This window comes from Phyllobates terribilis, unplaced genomic scaffold (genome assembly GCF_046119375.1).
Source record: "Phyllobates terribilis strain yellow unplaced genomic scaffold, ASM4611937v1 Scaffold_7__3_contigs__length_470593459, whole genome shotgun sequence".
Taxonomy (NCBI): domain Eukaryota; kingdom Metazoa; phylum Chordata; class Amphibia; order Anura; family Dendrobatidae; genus Phyllobates; species Phyllobates terribilis.
Window position 1 is genome coordinate 319,451,592 of NW_027362767.1, and position 16,058 is coordinate 319,467,649.

The following is a 16,058-nucleotide window of genomic DNA, read 5'->3' on the forward strand; positions in this document are numbered from 1 at the left end:
GGCATGGCACCCCTCTTCTCCCAATCCTGGTATGCATGGCATCCCTCATCCCCAATCCTGGTATGCATGGCACCTCACCATCCCCAATCCTTGTATGCATGGCACCCCTCATTTCAAATCTGGTATACATGGCACCCCTCATCCCAATCCTGGTATGCATGGCACCCCATCTCTCATCCTGGTATGCATGGCACCCCTCATCACAAATTTGATATACATGGCACCCCTCATCCCCCAATCCTGGTATGCATGGCACCCCCCATCCGCCAATCCTGGTATGTATGGTACCCAATCCCTCATCCTGGCATGCATGGCTTTCTCATCCCCAATCCTGGTATGTACGGCCCCCTCATCCCTATCCTGGTATGCATGGCACTCCTCATCCCCCAATCCTGGTATGCATGGTACCCCTCATCCCCCAATCCAGGTATGCATGGTACCCCTCACTCCCAATCCTGGTATGCATGGTCCCCTCACCCCCAATCCTGGTATGCATGGTACCCCTCATCCCCCTATCCTGGTATGTATGGTACCCCTCATCCTCCAATCCTGGTATGTATGGTACCCCTCATCCCCCAATCCTGGTATGTATGGTACCCCTCATCCCCCAATCCTGGTATGTATGGTACCCCTCATCCTCCAATCCTGGTATGCATGGTCCCCTCATCCCCCAATCCTGGTATGCATGGTCCCCCCACCCCCAATCCCGGTATGTATGGTCCCCTCATCCCCCCAATCCTGGTAAGTGTGGCCCCCTCATCCCCCAATCCTGGTATGTATGGCACCCCTCATTTCTTTCACGCTGCACACATACAAAAAAAATAAACATTTATACTCACCTTTCCTCCTTGTGCTCCAGCGCTGCTGTGTCCTGTTCTGCCGGAGGCCGGGGGAGGAGTTCGGCGGCGGAGCACGGCGCTGTCCGCCGCCATTTTGCTGAAAACACACTGCAAATGTGTCTTCAGTAAAATGGCGCCGGATAGCGCTATGCGCATGTCCCGATTCCGACGCCTTCACTCCGCCCCCAGTTTCCGGCCAGACGAGAGGCGCCGCGGCATCGATCCTCCCGGTCAGGTAAGTATGTAAGTATGGCGCCGGGGATCGCGGTATGCGTCAGTGTCTACGCATACCGCGATCTCCGGTGCCATACACTCCTCTTACCTGCAACGGCTCCATGCTTTCTTCTGTCTGGAGCCAGATTGCGCGTCGCAGACAGAGGGACGCTTGGCCGGTTATATTGTAGATCTTTCTGCCTCAGACTAGTGCAAATTGTAGCTTCATGCTCACTCTTATATTTTTGGCTTGTTGCTCTGTGCTCTAATCTACTGCTGCCGGACCTTGGACCTCATTCTGACCATCCGTTTTCTTTAACCCTTTGCTTGATCCGCTGTCTGCCTGGTATTTGACCCCTGAACCGTGACCTGGCTATTATTATGTCTCATCCTCTGTCTATGATGTACCCTCCTGGCTTTTGCCCCCTGGATCGTGACCTGACTATTCTTTTGTATCATCCATCTGTCTTTGACGTGCCCTCCTGGCTTCTGACCTCGGATCTTTTGATGACCCAGCCTCTAGGCTTGTCCTTGAGTAGTGACTACTAGCGTCACATTACAATTGCCTATTTTTTTCTTTTCTCTGTCTCTCCTCCCGCCAGTATGCAACCAATTTGCACACTTTGCAATCAGGTGACGAATCTGACTCAGGTGGTTCAGGATCTGGCCAGGGAGCACCAGTGATTAGAAGTATCACTGTCTCAGCTACATGGTCAGTTTACTAGCGTGAGGGATGCTACCCAGAACAATCCACTGCCACCAGTAACTATGACTGCTCTACCTGCTTATGTATAGTTGGTCTCTCCCGAACCGGTAGTAGCTCTCCCTGATACATTTTCTGGGGAAAACATCAGTACAGGGTGTTTAGGGAGGGCTGTAGGTTATTTTTGCACGGTCTTCAGGAAATGAGTGCCAGTGGGTGGGAATAGTCATGTCCCTACTGCGAGGAGGCCCTCAGACTTGGGTATTCTCTTTTCCCCCACTATCCCCTGAACGGTCTTCTGTTGACGCCTTTATTGACGCTTTAGGGTTAATTTATGGTGAATTGCCAATTGGAGCCCTAACTGTCATAAGAAATGTCTTAGTTCTGTGCAAATATGCTCCGCTAGCCTGGAGGGTTTGCCGGCGTACCTGAAGGACTTCGGAGATGTGTTCTTGGATAAAGAGGCAGAAAGTCTACCTCACCATTATATTTTCCTAATGCTAAATTGCCTAAAGCTCACCTATACAATTTGTTGGGACATGAACGTACCGCCATGAAAGAATATGTAAGCGAAAGTTTACGGAAGTGTGATATCCTTCCTTCCTTCCTCTTGTAGCTGCTTGTTTCTTTTTTGTGAAAAAGAAAGATGGGGGTCCCCGCCCTTGCCTCGATTTCCGTGAATTAAACAAGATTACGGTTAAGAATACATACCCACTTCCACTCATCCTCGACCTTTATAATCAGCTTACTGGGGCTAAGTGGTTTTCAAAACTTGATCTTAGAGGGGCTTATAATTTGATATGTATCTGGAAGGGTGATGAGTGGAAGACGCCGTTTTTAACGTCTGAGGGTCTATTTGAGAATCAAAATTTTATGAATTACACTTTTCCTGGTATTATTGGAAGGTTTATTGTGGTATACATTGATGACATTCTAATTTTTTCACCTGATCTGGATTCTCACCATGAACATGTTCATTTTATTTTACAAAAACTCAGGGAAAATTCTTTGTTTGCGAAATTGGAAAAATGTATTTTTTCTGTTCAAGAAATATCGTTCCTGGGGTTTATTGTATCTGCTGAAGGGTTTAAGATGGATCCTGGGAAGGTGCAGGCTATAATTGATGGGGTTCAACCTCGGGACCTTAAAGCTTTTCAACATTTTCTAGGATTCACCAATTATTATACAAAATTTATTAGGGGTTTTTCTCAGATCGTTAAACCTCTTACTGACCTCACACGTAAGGGGGCGGATCTTAAGGTTTGGTCGCCGGATGCTATTGGGGCCTTTAATAAATTAAAAGAGTGTTTCATGTCCGCTCCAGTTTTGATCCAACCCGATCTCCAGAAACAATTCATCATAGAGGTGGATGCCTCACTGATTGAGGTGGGGGCAGCCTTGTCTCAAGGTCCCAAAACTCTGACCAACTTACGGCCATGTGCTTTTTTTTCTAGGAAATTTTCGTCTGCTGAGAGAAATTATGATGCTGAGAATTGTGAGCTGCTCGCTGTCAAGTTGGCTTTTGAAGAATGGAGGCATTTTTCAGAGGGAGCTATGTATCAGGTCACGGTTGTTACTGATCATTACGGTTTCTTGCTTGTCACTGTCTCTGACAGTAGATTTGATCTGTCGTTGGAGGCACTGGTCATCTCATCACTTGTGGTGGTGTTTGGTTCATTTGTGGCACTATCTTTGCACTTTATATTTTGGTTTTTAATGAATAATTCATAGAGGTTAAATTTTAACTAATCTGATATTGTACCTTAGAATTAACTAATGAAATGTAACCTTGGTGCACTGTGAAGACCCGGGGTCTTCCGTGGGTGGAATACTTCTCAGATAGCACAGGGTGATGGTAAAACAGTGTGGTAATACTTTATTGAACCACCAAATGGACAATAAACACATAGAACAGTCCCAGCAAATACCCAAGATGGTACAACATTACACAGTCTCACCCTTCTGCTGGCTGGCCTGGGAATAGAACAGCTGCGACTTTGGGACTTCCAGGACCAACTACCTCAACTAGTGGCCCCCTGCTTTTGGCGGGCCCCCACAGAGAGAAGGTAGCGGCAAGCTTAGGAAGCTGACAGTCCATTGAGGTACAAGGCCAGGAGACCCGAGGGTCCCACTCTGGCCTTTCCGAGAGTTTCCATGGGGCCATATGACCAGCTGGTCCCAATCTGGCCTCTCCGAATGTCTCCATGGGTTCCAGGCGACCGGAAGGTCCCACCTGGCAACCCCAAACAACATATCCATGGGGCCAGGTGACTTCATTGTCTCAACCTGGTCTCACCAAATGTATCCATGGGTTCTCTGATGGTCAGTGGAGCAGATCCGTATCTTTCCAGTCAGGGCCATATACCCTTAGGCTGGAATCATGCAGGATTCAAATCTGTGTCTCTTTGGGTAAAAGCCATGCTACCAAGCTGATGGTCTGAAGAGAGTCTGATCTTTGATTCTCCTTGTAAAGTCTCTTTCAATCCTGCCTACTACAGAGGCATATGTTCCTTAAATAGTTCACATTTTTTCTTTCAAGTAAACATCCACAGGGCAAAGGTTAGGGAGGGTATTACTCCACACTGCTCAGGTCTCATTGTTTGAGCATTAAATCAATTTACATAATTGGCATAGCAGGCGGCTCTTGTAAATAAACATCTAGCTGGCTTTAATAAAATATTCAATTAGCATAGTAACAAACATCATTGTTTCAGTACCAAGAGAAGACAACATTCAGGGTTATACAAATACTGGTCTCTTCTTCTTGATCACCAAAGAAACACACACAAGTTCTAAACTCAACACAAACACAAAAGTGCATTTCTCTTGGCTTAACAAATCTAGACGTCTAGCTGATTGGAAGCTGTTTCATCACATGCACCATTCCCAGACTAGTCAGAGGACATTCATCATGGCAGGGCACTGCTATGATGCCCACAGCGGCATGATTGACAATCCAGCGTGTATAGGGAGAGCAGGGAGGAGGAGAAGTATGGAGATACTGTCCCACAAGCAGTGAATGGGAAACACTTTATAGATGACAATGATAGCAAGTGATGGAGGGAGCAGAGAATACTAGTAGCTGAAGATACAAGTATGCCGATCAGTAAAACTGTCACATTTACCTGTAACTTTCAGTCAGCTATTTTAATGAGATGCTAGGCATGGATATGCTCTACGTTTCATGTATTTCTGCTGTAAAACTGTGTGCTGTAAATATTATGTGTGAAGGGCTGGCACAGATCTGACATTTTTAAGTGTGGACATTGATGTTGGTTTTGGATCATGCCGTAAACCACAAACTGCACTGAGGAAAGAAGCCTCTGTTTGTGTAAGGGAAAGGATGTTTGACCTGCTTTAGAAAAGGAAAATGACAAATTTTATTATGCATGGGTGAAAATAGGGAACATCATAGGGTGGAAATGAGGACCATCACTAACATAATGCTCTATTACTTCTACAAAAGCTCATGATAGTCCTTTCATGTGAGAATAAAAGACTATAAGGATTAACAAATGGTTCTCATATTTATTCAAGATCATTCATTTATCTCTAATAATATCTAAAATATTGCTTTAAACCCCTTCCCACAAAAGCATGTACATGATGTACTGGAGGAGTGTAACTTACCGCATCAGGATGTACATGCAACTGCTTCCTCTGCATCTCCAGCAGGTCAACCTCTCAGATGCTGTAGAGAGACATGGGTGACTGTAGCATCTAAGGAGTTTAATAGAGGGAGAGGAATTCCCTCTGTTAGGATACAAATTTGGAGGTGAAGTGGATGTAAATCTGCACTGCCAAGGGTTTAATATATGATAAGAGACCCGATGCAGTATGGATGCGGTTTTATTTGTCAACGTGTTTCGAGGTAATCATACCTCTTCATCAGCACAAACCACAATAATGGGCTCTATTTGGGGATATCGGTGGATAGTAAACTCAACTTTATTGACCAGTGCCAGGCTGCTGCTGCAAAGGCAACTAAAACAATGTGATGCATTAAAAGATGGTCATGATAAGAACAACATAGTATTGTCTCTGTACTCTGGACTAGTGATGGGCGAACCCGTGACTGTTTGGGTTCGGCTAACTGAGCCGAACGCCGAACAGTTTTTTAAAAGTTTGGGTTCTGGTACCAGAACAGTACCCAAACCCCAAACCTAATCCCAGACCCCATTCATGTGAATGGGGGAGCCAAATATCCCTGGTTTCCCTCGCGGCCACTTGCGTGACAGCGCAGGAAACACAGGCTTTGATCGGCGGTAATAGTATTACCTCGGTCAGAGCACTTTGGCATCATGCAGACAGGTGTCAGCATGATGCCACAGCTGTGACAGTGACAAAAAGCAGCCGGCAATACACTGACTCAGTGTACTGCCTGCAAATGAGGTCGGCTCATGCGCAGTGATCATTTTCCCACACTTGCCAATGAGTTGAACTGAGTTGGCAAGAGTGGGAAAATACTCACTGCGCATGCGCTGAACTCATTTGCCGGCAGTACACTGAGTCAGTGTATTGCCGTCTGCTGAACAGAGTGGGTACATTTTACAATGTGCCAGCTCTGTTCATGGGATCATCGTGGGACCCTCATTATTTGGACTGCTTCGGAAAGGTAAGGATGAGGTTGGTTTATTATTTTATTTTTATTACATGGGACATTGGCTTTGGGGACTAGGTGTAAGGTGAGTATATGGTGTTTTTTATTTTTTGCAGGGGCAGCGAACATCGGGGACAAGGTGTAGGTGAGTATAATGTGTTTTATTTTTATTTGAACATGTTTTTTATTCATTTTAATTTTTTTTTTACTTTCAGCAGAGCACAGGTGCTGGTGGATGGGAGACTACTGCTCCCATCCAGCAGTGCCTGCGCTTGCTGTTCCCTATGGCAGGAGACGCCGGGGGTCACTGTCACAGCTTTGGCATCATGCTGACACCTGTCAGCATCATGCCACAGTGCTCTGACTGCGGTAATGCTATTACCGCTGATCAGATCCTGTGTTTCCTGCGCTGTCACGCAAGTGACAGAGCGGGAAACACCCGAACCCGAGCCTGAACAGTAACACGGACTTCCTGAGGAAGTCCGTGTTCGGGGTCTTTGCCCGAACAGTAGGTGTTTGATACGTACCCTGAATTTTACTGTTTGGGTTCGCCCATCTCTACTCAGTATAATTCACAAGTGGGGCCATACTTGTTATATTGTGTACCATTTTGGGCTCCAGTGTATAAGAAGTACTTGAGGGAGTGGGTAAACTGTAGTACCACAAAAGATTGTCAAATATGAGGCTATTCAGTTTAGAAATAAGATTAAAAGACTGACCAGCACATTCAAACAGAATACGACAAATGAGAACAGGTGAAAGCTGTCACGACTATTCTACAGTATACAACCAAGAAAATACAGCTGCACTCTGAAGTGCTGTAATATGCAAACATTGAATATTTGAAATTGGAACTGCATTACTGCTATGAAAATATGCTAAGAAATAAGGTACATAAGGTACAAATTGGCCAATTCATGAGAGCACACCAGCCGCGATAAAGCGTCCCCCATTGATGATGATTCTGTTTGGAGGTGATAGTCTTTTGATTTTTGTAGTATACTCTTTTTTGATTGAGTACTCCTCCCATCAGCCTAAGGTGTTTAAAGAAAGAACTGGATCCTACTTGCCCTTAAATTTGTAGGCTTTCATCCCAGTAGAGGCATATAAGGTTACAGTCCCATTAAAGGTGTACACCTTTTCACAGCTGGTGGGCTTTCATAAATTGGTCAACTGGAGAGGCAAAGGTTGGGGAACATAGGTCTAATGCAGTGTTTCCCAAAAACCAGTTTCATGGCCCCCAACAGATCATGTTTTCAAGATTTCCTTAGAATGGTGATGGAATTATTATCGAGCAATTATAAATTGCCACAGATCTTCTCACCTGTGCAATACTAAGGAGATCCTGAAAATACTGGAGATTGGAAAACACACGTCTAAAGGAAAGAAGATTTCGGTATCACTATAAGACATAGTAGATTCTTACTAAATATGCTAAATCTTCTTGCAATTTGGGGCAGCATCATGGCTCAGTGATTCGCTGTTGCATTGCAGCACTGGGATCCCAGGTTCAAATCCCACCAAGAACAACATCTGCAAGGAGTTTGCAGTCACTCTGGAGATACTGGAAGGTAATTTAGATTGGATTATGAGCCCCTATGTGGTCAGTGATGATAATGTCTGTAAACCCCTGTGGAATATCAAGGTGTTTTATAATTCAAAATAAATAAATTCTAAAGACGATTTATAATTGTCTGATGCTTGCATATATGTGTGATACTGCTGCAAATGAAATGCTTACACTGTTTCCTTCAGAAATAATTATTTGGTTTAATTTATTAACTGTACAAACACAAATATGTTAAAGAGACGCTACTGGAAAATGTGCAATACAAAAAATTCATGCATTGGAAAGTAATTCTGAAAAATTCTGTCCTGTCCCCTAAAATCGCATTAATGCTGTAATGGAATTAGACAACATGTGCAGTGGTGTGAGTTCTGCACACTCATCCTTTCTGTGTGGTCCGGTCTGATTTGTGTTCTCCTACTTCAATGACATATCAAAGTCACGGGCCGACTTCATTAATATTCAAAGCAGAGTTTCCTTCTGAAACTCAACTAGTGGGGTGGCTTTCCAGTGATCTCCCGTAAGACTTTATTGAAAGGTTTCTTTCACTTCCTCTTTAAACTGGAACACAGACAAACCGAACACAAGGCAATTATTATGATTTTTCTTCACAGAGAAGCCTTTGGAGTGAACATTAGGTAGTCTGTTTGAGGCGATTCCCTAGGGTATCTAAAAATACCTCAGCAGGGATTGCACAGGGATAATCAAGCCTGTTACTCTCCAGGTTCAGAAAGGCTGTGAGAAATAAATAGAAGCTTTGAATCAGTGATTTTAGGGATCACAGAAAGTTCTGAATTTACAAACTCCTGTTACAATGATGGTAAGAATCCAAATCCACCATCCCCATGATCCATCAGAAATTTCACTCATTTTATATAATGGCTATACATGTTAATAATATGCTGCATAAGAGTTTAAATGCTTATTTTAGGCTAATTAGGTATGTAATTATGATGGAAAGTGTCTATATATACAGTATATGTAGCCAACTATCTGGTTCCTCTTTCATTAAGTAGGCAATGGAGGACACATGGCACATCCATCATACTCATGATCAAACACTGGAATATACCTTAAAGTTTACACAAAAACAAAGCATAATTGCAATTTTTTTGATAGCTCATTAACGTTTTTCTTGTTTTGTTTTTTTCTCAATCATCATAATTTTACAATTTTTTTTTACAATTTTCAACATCTCCACTGACTGATCTGATGTTTTTCAGAACTCAGGGTTGTTACATTTGTAACCAGTTTAGACAATAATCTGCTTTCTTTATATAAGACGTTGCAACTTTATGAAAATAGATTGGAATCTAGGGAAATAGGTCTAATGCCATTTATTAAGTCTTTCAGGATTTACCTCATGGAATTCCCATCTATTATGCAGCTTTTTGCTTCCATTCTGATTGTTTTAAATCCACTTTTTTTTGCATCTAGGACATACACTAATTCCTAGTAATTTGTTTATTTACAGGGATTTTTCACTTTAAAGGGAATTTGGCAGTAGAGTCAACCCTCTTAAACCGTCTATATGTGCATGTAGGTCCTAGGAAGTTGAATAAAATGATACCTTGATATCTGATATCCGATGTCTTAACCCAGAGAAATTTTCTTTTTTCTTATATGTAAATGAGCCGTAAGATCTATGGGCCGGACAATGATCTCCCTGAGAATCTGCCTCCAGAGACTATTGTAAATGAAAAGGGGAGTTACCAGTGTGAAACATGTAATGACTGACAGTCTGCTCTCCTGATCTACATGTCTCACACTGGTAATGACCGCTTTCATTTGAATTAATCTCTGGAGGCAGATTCTCAGTGACATATGTATCAGGCCCATAGATCTTAGCAGATCATTTACATGTAAAGAAAAATTTGGATTTCTCTGGAATAAGATATTAGATCATAGATATCAAGTTATTATTGTATTCAGCTTCCTATGACCTACATGCCTATATAGATGGCTCAGGAGGATTGATCCTAAAGACAGATTCCCTTTAAGGAAAATGGACACCAAATGCTCTTATGTGCTTAAAAAAGGAGCAGATTCTCACCGTCCCCGGGTCTGGCAGCTTCCTCCCACCATAGTTTGGGTCTTAGTGTTTTGGCTACAGCAGTGACAGAACATCAACAGTGCACATCACTGCTGCAGCCAATCAATTCTCAGCTCAGTGGCTCACCCGAGGTATATAACCCAAGCCACAAACGGAGCTCAGTGATTGGCTGCAGTGGTGATGCATGCTGTCAATGTGAAGTCACCGTTGCAGCCAAAACACCAAGATCGGAGCAGCAACGAGGATCCGGCACTGGACCCGTTGAGTGACTCTAAGCTCTATTTGTTTGTTTTTAGGTATAAAAGAGCTTTTAGGATCCATTTTTCTTGGAATGGAAGACCCCTTCAGTATTTAAATATCAAAAAATAAATGAAATACAAGAGGAAGTTGTAAAATGTTTTTCTAATTCCTGTTATTCCTCTTATTAGTTTTACAAAAACATAGTATGGAGTCCCTGGGTAACAATAATATAAGGGTTTAATTCCTATTATAGTGAAGTCTATGTAAAAATAAAAAGTTATGGTTGTTATGGCTATAAATGTCGGAAGGTGAAAACAAAATATTCTTCTGACTGCCTGAACAAGTGTGAGACAAAAATGTGCACATGTAAAGTTGAAACCAGAAGTTTACATACACTATATAAAAAGACACATATGCATATTTTTTCAATATCTGACATGAAATCAGAATAAACTTTTCCAGTTTTAGGTCAATTAGGATTACCATCATTTTTAATATTTGCCAAATGCCAGAATAATGAGAGAGAGAGAATGTTTTAAGGCATTTTTCTTACTTACTGCAAAGTCAAAAGTTTACATACACTAAGATTACTATGCCTTTAAACAATTCTGGACTGCCCAGATGATGATGTCATGTGTTTGGAAGCTTCTGATAGGCTTTTGGGAACATCTGAGTTAATTAGAGACATACCTGTGGATGTATTTAATGCACACCTGAAACACACTGCTTCTTTGTGTAGCATCATGGGAAAGTCTAAAGAAATCAGCGAAGATATCAGGAAGAGAATTGTGGACTTGCACAAGTCTAGCTCATCCTTGGGTACAATTTCAAGATACCTGAAGGTGCCTCATTCATCTGTACAAACAATTATACACAAGTACAAAGAAGATGGGAATGTCCAGCCATCATACCATTCAGGAAGGAGACGGGTTCTGTGTTCCAGAGATGAAGGTACTTTGTTCCAACATGTGCATGTCAACCCAAGGACAAAAGCAAAAGATCTTGTGAAGATGATGGCAGAAGCTGGTAAGATTGTGTCAAAAACCACAGTGAAACGAGTACTGTATCAACATGGGCTTAAAGGCCACTCTACCATGAAGAAGCCATTACTCCAAAAGAAACATAAAAAAGCCAGATTAATGTTTGCAAATGCACACAGGAACAAAGACCTTAATTGTTGGAGACATGTCCTGTGGTCTGATGAAACTAAAATTGACATTTTTGGGCATAATGGCCATTGTTACGTTTGGTGGAAAAAGGGAGAAGCTTGGAAGCCCAAGAACACCATCCCAACTGTGAAACACGGGGGTGGCAGCATCATGTTGTGGGGTTGTTTTGCTGCAGGAGGGACTGGTGAACTTCACAAAATAGATGGCATCATGAGAAAAAAAGATTATGTGGCAATACTGAAGCAACATCTGAAGACATCAGCCAGGAAGTTAAAGCTTGGGTGGAAATGGGTCTTGCAAATGGACAATCACCCAAAGCATATTGCCAAAATGGTAACAAAGTGGCTTAAAAATAACAAAGTCAATGTTTTGGAGTGGCCATCACAAAACCCTGATCTCAATCTTATTGAAAATGTATGGGCAAAGCTGAAAAAGCAGCTGCAAGCAAGGCGACCTACAAACCTGGATCAGTTACACCAGTTTTGTCAGGAAGAATGGGCTCAAATTCAGACCAACTAAATGGGCTCAAATTCAGACCAACTATTGTGAGAAGCTTGTGGAAGGATATTCCAAACGTTTGACCCAAGTCATTCAGTTTAAGGGCAATGGTACCAAATACTAATGAAATGTATGTAAACTTTTGACTTTGCAGTAAGTAATAAAAATGCCTTAAAACATTCTCTCTCTCTCATTATTCTGGCATTTGACAAATCTTAAAAATTATGGTAATCCTAATTGACCTAAAATGGGAAAGGTTTATTCTGATTTCATGTCAGATATTGAGAAAAACATGCAGATGTGTCTTTTTATATAGTGTATGTAAACTTCTGGTTTCAACTGTATATGAATATGATATCTGTATGGGCATATTTTATATATGTTGGTGTGCATGTATGTTCTATGTATATGTGTGTGTGAAGACCCGGGGTCTTCCGTGAGCTCAACACTACTCAGACAACACAGGGTGAAGGTAAAACAGCGTGGCAATACTTTATTGAACCACAAAGTGGACAATAAACACATAGAACAGTCCAAGCAAATACCCAAGATGGCACAACATCACAAAATTACACAGTCTCACCCTTCCTTCTCTGCCTGCCTAGAATAGAACAGCTGCGACTTTGGAGACTTCCAGGGCCGACTACCTCAACCAGTGGCCCCCTGCTTCTGGCGGGTCCCTACAGAGAGAAGGTAGCGGCAAGCTTAGGAAGCTCGCAGTCCATTGAGGTACAAGGCCAGGAGACCCGAGGGTCCCAATCTGGCCTCTCCGAGAGTTTCTGTGGGGCCAGATGACCGGCAGGTCCCAATCTGGCTTCTCCGAATGTCTCCATGGGTTCCAGGCAACAGGTGGGTGTCTACTGGCAACCCCAAACAAGATATCCATGGGGCCAGGTGACTTCCTCGTCCCACCTTGGTCTCCCCAAAATGCATCCATGGTCTCTCTGATGGTCAATGGAAGAGATTTGTATCTTTCCAGTCAGGGTCGATACCCTTAGACCGGAATCATGTAGAATCCATATCTGTGTCTTTGGATGGACCTGCCATGCAATCCATCTACTCTCTTGAAGGCTGTCCCTCATTCTCTTTGTAAAGTCTTTCTGATGCTCCTTGATTCTCTGTTTGCAGCACTACAGACATCCCTATTTATATTTACATCTGTGTAGGTCATCAGTCACAGGTTAGAGGTAAAGGTGCATGGCTCACCAGGTCTCATTGTTTGAGCTAATCAATTTACATAGTTGGTATAGTAGGGGGCTCTTTAAATCAATATCATTACTGGCTTTTAGTACAATTTGTCATTAGCATAGTAAACATGATTGTTTCCAAATGAATAGAATTCAACATTCAGGGTTATACAAATACTATGACCTTTTTGATCAGCAAGAGAAATACAAATACATTTAAAAGTCAACAAAACACAATAGTGGATTTCTCTTGGATTAACAAATCTAATCGTCTGGCTAATTAAGATTATAGGCTGTATTGTCACATTGCTCCCCCAATCTTAATTAGCCTGAGATGATAGGATCCCAATCATCCTTCTCCACATATTAGAGACCGTCCATCAGCATGTCTTTAAGCACAGACACGAATGTAAGAGGTCTCACCTTCATGAGAACAAAACTTTGTATCATCCAGTTTCCATTTCTTCCTTGTGAAGAAACTCCACTTGTAATTGAAGAAAACAGACTGGTATCCATTGTGTCCACACATGCCATCCTCAGCATCCTGTGGTTCCTCAATTAAATCCGATGAGTGTCGGTGGCCTGGTATTCAATCCGTTGAAGCTGGCACAGCTCCTGTAGTTGCTGTTTCTTGTTGCTGCTATATATCCTCTCCGGTCCTCTTCCCAAGGCAGGGCTGGTGGGGTTGGACATGGTAGCATCCGAAACCCACTTTCTATGCCTCACCTATGGTCTGCTGGGTCTGTCTATATGCCTCCCTGGTTGTGGAGCCCTTTCGACGGTGTGTGATAACACCAGTCCCCTGCAGCTCCCCCAGCTCTGCTGGACTGAGTAGTATCCCACTGTTGCCACCAAAACGTGAAGACCCAGGGTCTTCCGTGGGCATAACGCTACTCAGACAACACAGGGCGAGGGTAAAACAGCGTGGCAATACTTTATTCAACCATAAAGAGGACAATAAAATCGTAGAACAGTCCCAGCAAATACCCACGATTGTACAACATTACACAGTCTCACCCTTCCTTCTCCGCCCTCCTGGAATAGAGCGGCTGCGAATTTGGAGACTTCCAGGGCCGACTACCTCAACCAGTGGCCCCCCTGCTTCTGGCAGGCCCCCACAGAGAGGAGGTAGCGGCAAGCTTAGGAAGTCCATCGAGGTACAAGGCCAGGAGACCCAAGCAGGGCCGGCTCCAGGTTTTTCTGGGCCCCGGGCGAAAGAGTCTCTGTGGGCCCCTTTAACACATACCATGCTTCATGATGCACAGATACAGCAGAGAAATATATATATAGTACAAGGCCAAAGATTTCACTTCTTACATTACATGACCGATATCTATTGAAAATTCCACAACAGCTCAGAAACCGGTGAATCGCTCCATACAGAATAATGGCCCCCATAAAATGCTCCATACAGGATACTGGCCCCATATAACGCTCCATACAGGATACTGGGCCCCATATTACGCTCTGTACAGAATACTGGCCCCCTTATAATGCTCCATACAGAATACTGGCCCCCAAATAATGCTCCATGCAGGATACTAACCCCCATATTACGCTCTGTACAGAACACTGGCCCCCTTATAATGCTCCATACAGAATACTGACCCCCAAATAATTCTCTATGCAGGATACTGGCCCCCATATTACACTCTGTACAGGATACTGGCCTCCTTATAATGCTCCATACAATATACTGGCCCCAAAATAATGCCCCATGCAGGATACTGGCCCCCATATTACGCTCTGTACAGGATACTGGCCCCCTTATAATGCTCCATACAGAATACTGGCCCAAAAATAATGCTCCATGCAGGATACTGGCCCCCATATTATGCTCTGTACAGGATACTGGCCCCCTTATAATGCTCCATACAGAATACTGGCCCCCAAATAATGCTCCATGCAGAATACTGACCCCCATATTACGCTCTGTACAAAATACTGGCCCCCTTATAATGCTCCATACAGAATACTGGCCCCCAAATAATTCTCCATGCAGGATACAGGCCCCCATATTACGCTCTGCACAGGATACTGGCCCCCTTATAATGCTCCATACAGAATACTGGCCCCAAAATAATGCCCCATGCAGGCTGTTCCCCCCACATAATGCCCCATGCAGTCTGTTCCCCCACATAATGCCCCATGCAGGTTGTTCCCCCCACATAATGCCCCATGCAGGATGTCACCCCCTCTTATAATGCCCCATGCAGGATGTCACCCCCCCTTATAATGCCCCATGCAGGATGTCACCCCCCTTATAATGCCCCATGCAGGCTGTTCCCCCCACATAATGCCCCATGCAGGATGTCACCCCCGCTTATAATGCCCCATGCTGGAAGTCACCCCTAATATAATGCCCCATGCAGGATGTCACCTCTCCCCCCATATAATGCCCCATGCAGGATGTCACCCCCTCTTATAATACCCCATGCAGGATGTAACCCCCCCCTTATAATGCCCCATGCAGGATGTCATCTCTCCCCCCCCCTTTTAATGCCCCATGCAGGATGTCATCTCTCCCCCCTTATAATGCCCCATGCAGGATGTCATCTCTCCCCCCTTATAATGCCCCACGATACCATATATTAAAAAACAAAAAAACAAATACTCACCTCACTTCTCACCTGTTGCCGCTGCTCTGGGCTCCAGCGTCGCCGGCGTCTTCCCGCTCTGCGCTGTGATGGCTCAGGAGAGAGCGCGGTGTAAAGACGTCACCGCACCCTCTGACCTGAGATGTCACAGTGCAGCAGCCGCGGAAGAGACCGGACATGCTGCGGAGGCACGGGGAGAGGTAAGTATTGTGCCGGGGCCCTGAGCAAGCGGGGAGAAGCGGGCGCTGACACAGCACCGCTCACGGGTCTCATAGCGCGCAGGGGTCCCCGACAGTGAGTGGGCCCCTCCACCTGCTCAGGGCCCTGGCACTTGCCCGGGTGCGCCGGGTGCTGACGCTGGCCCTGGACCCAAGGGTCCCAACCTGGCCTCT

The 16,058-nt window shown here is 44.1% G+C and overlaps 1 long non-coding RNA gene across 1 annotated transcript in view; it reads right to left on the reverse strand.

Moving 5' to 3' along the window:
* LOC141153201 (uncharacterized) overlaps window positions 1-16,058 on the reverse strand; it is a 70,691-nt gene that overhangs the window by 53,750 nt on the left and 883 nt on the right. The window lies entirely within an intron of this gene.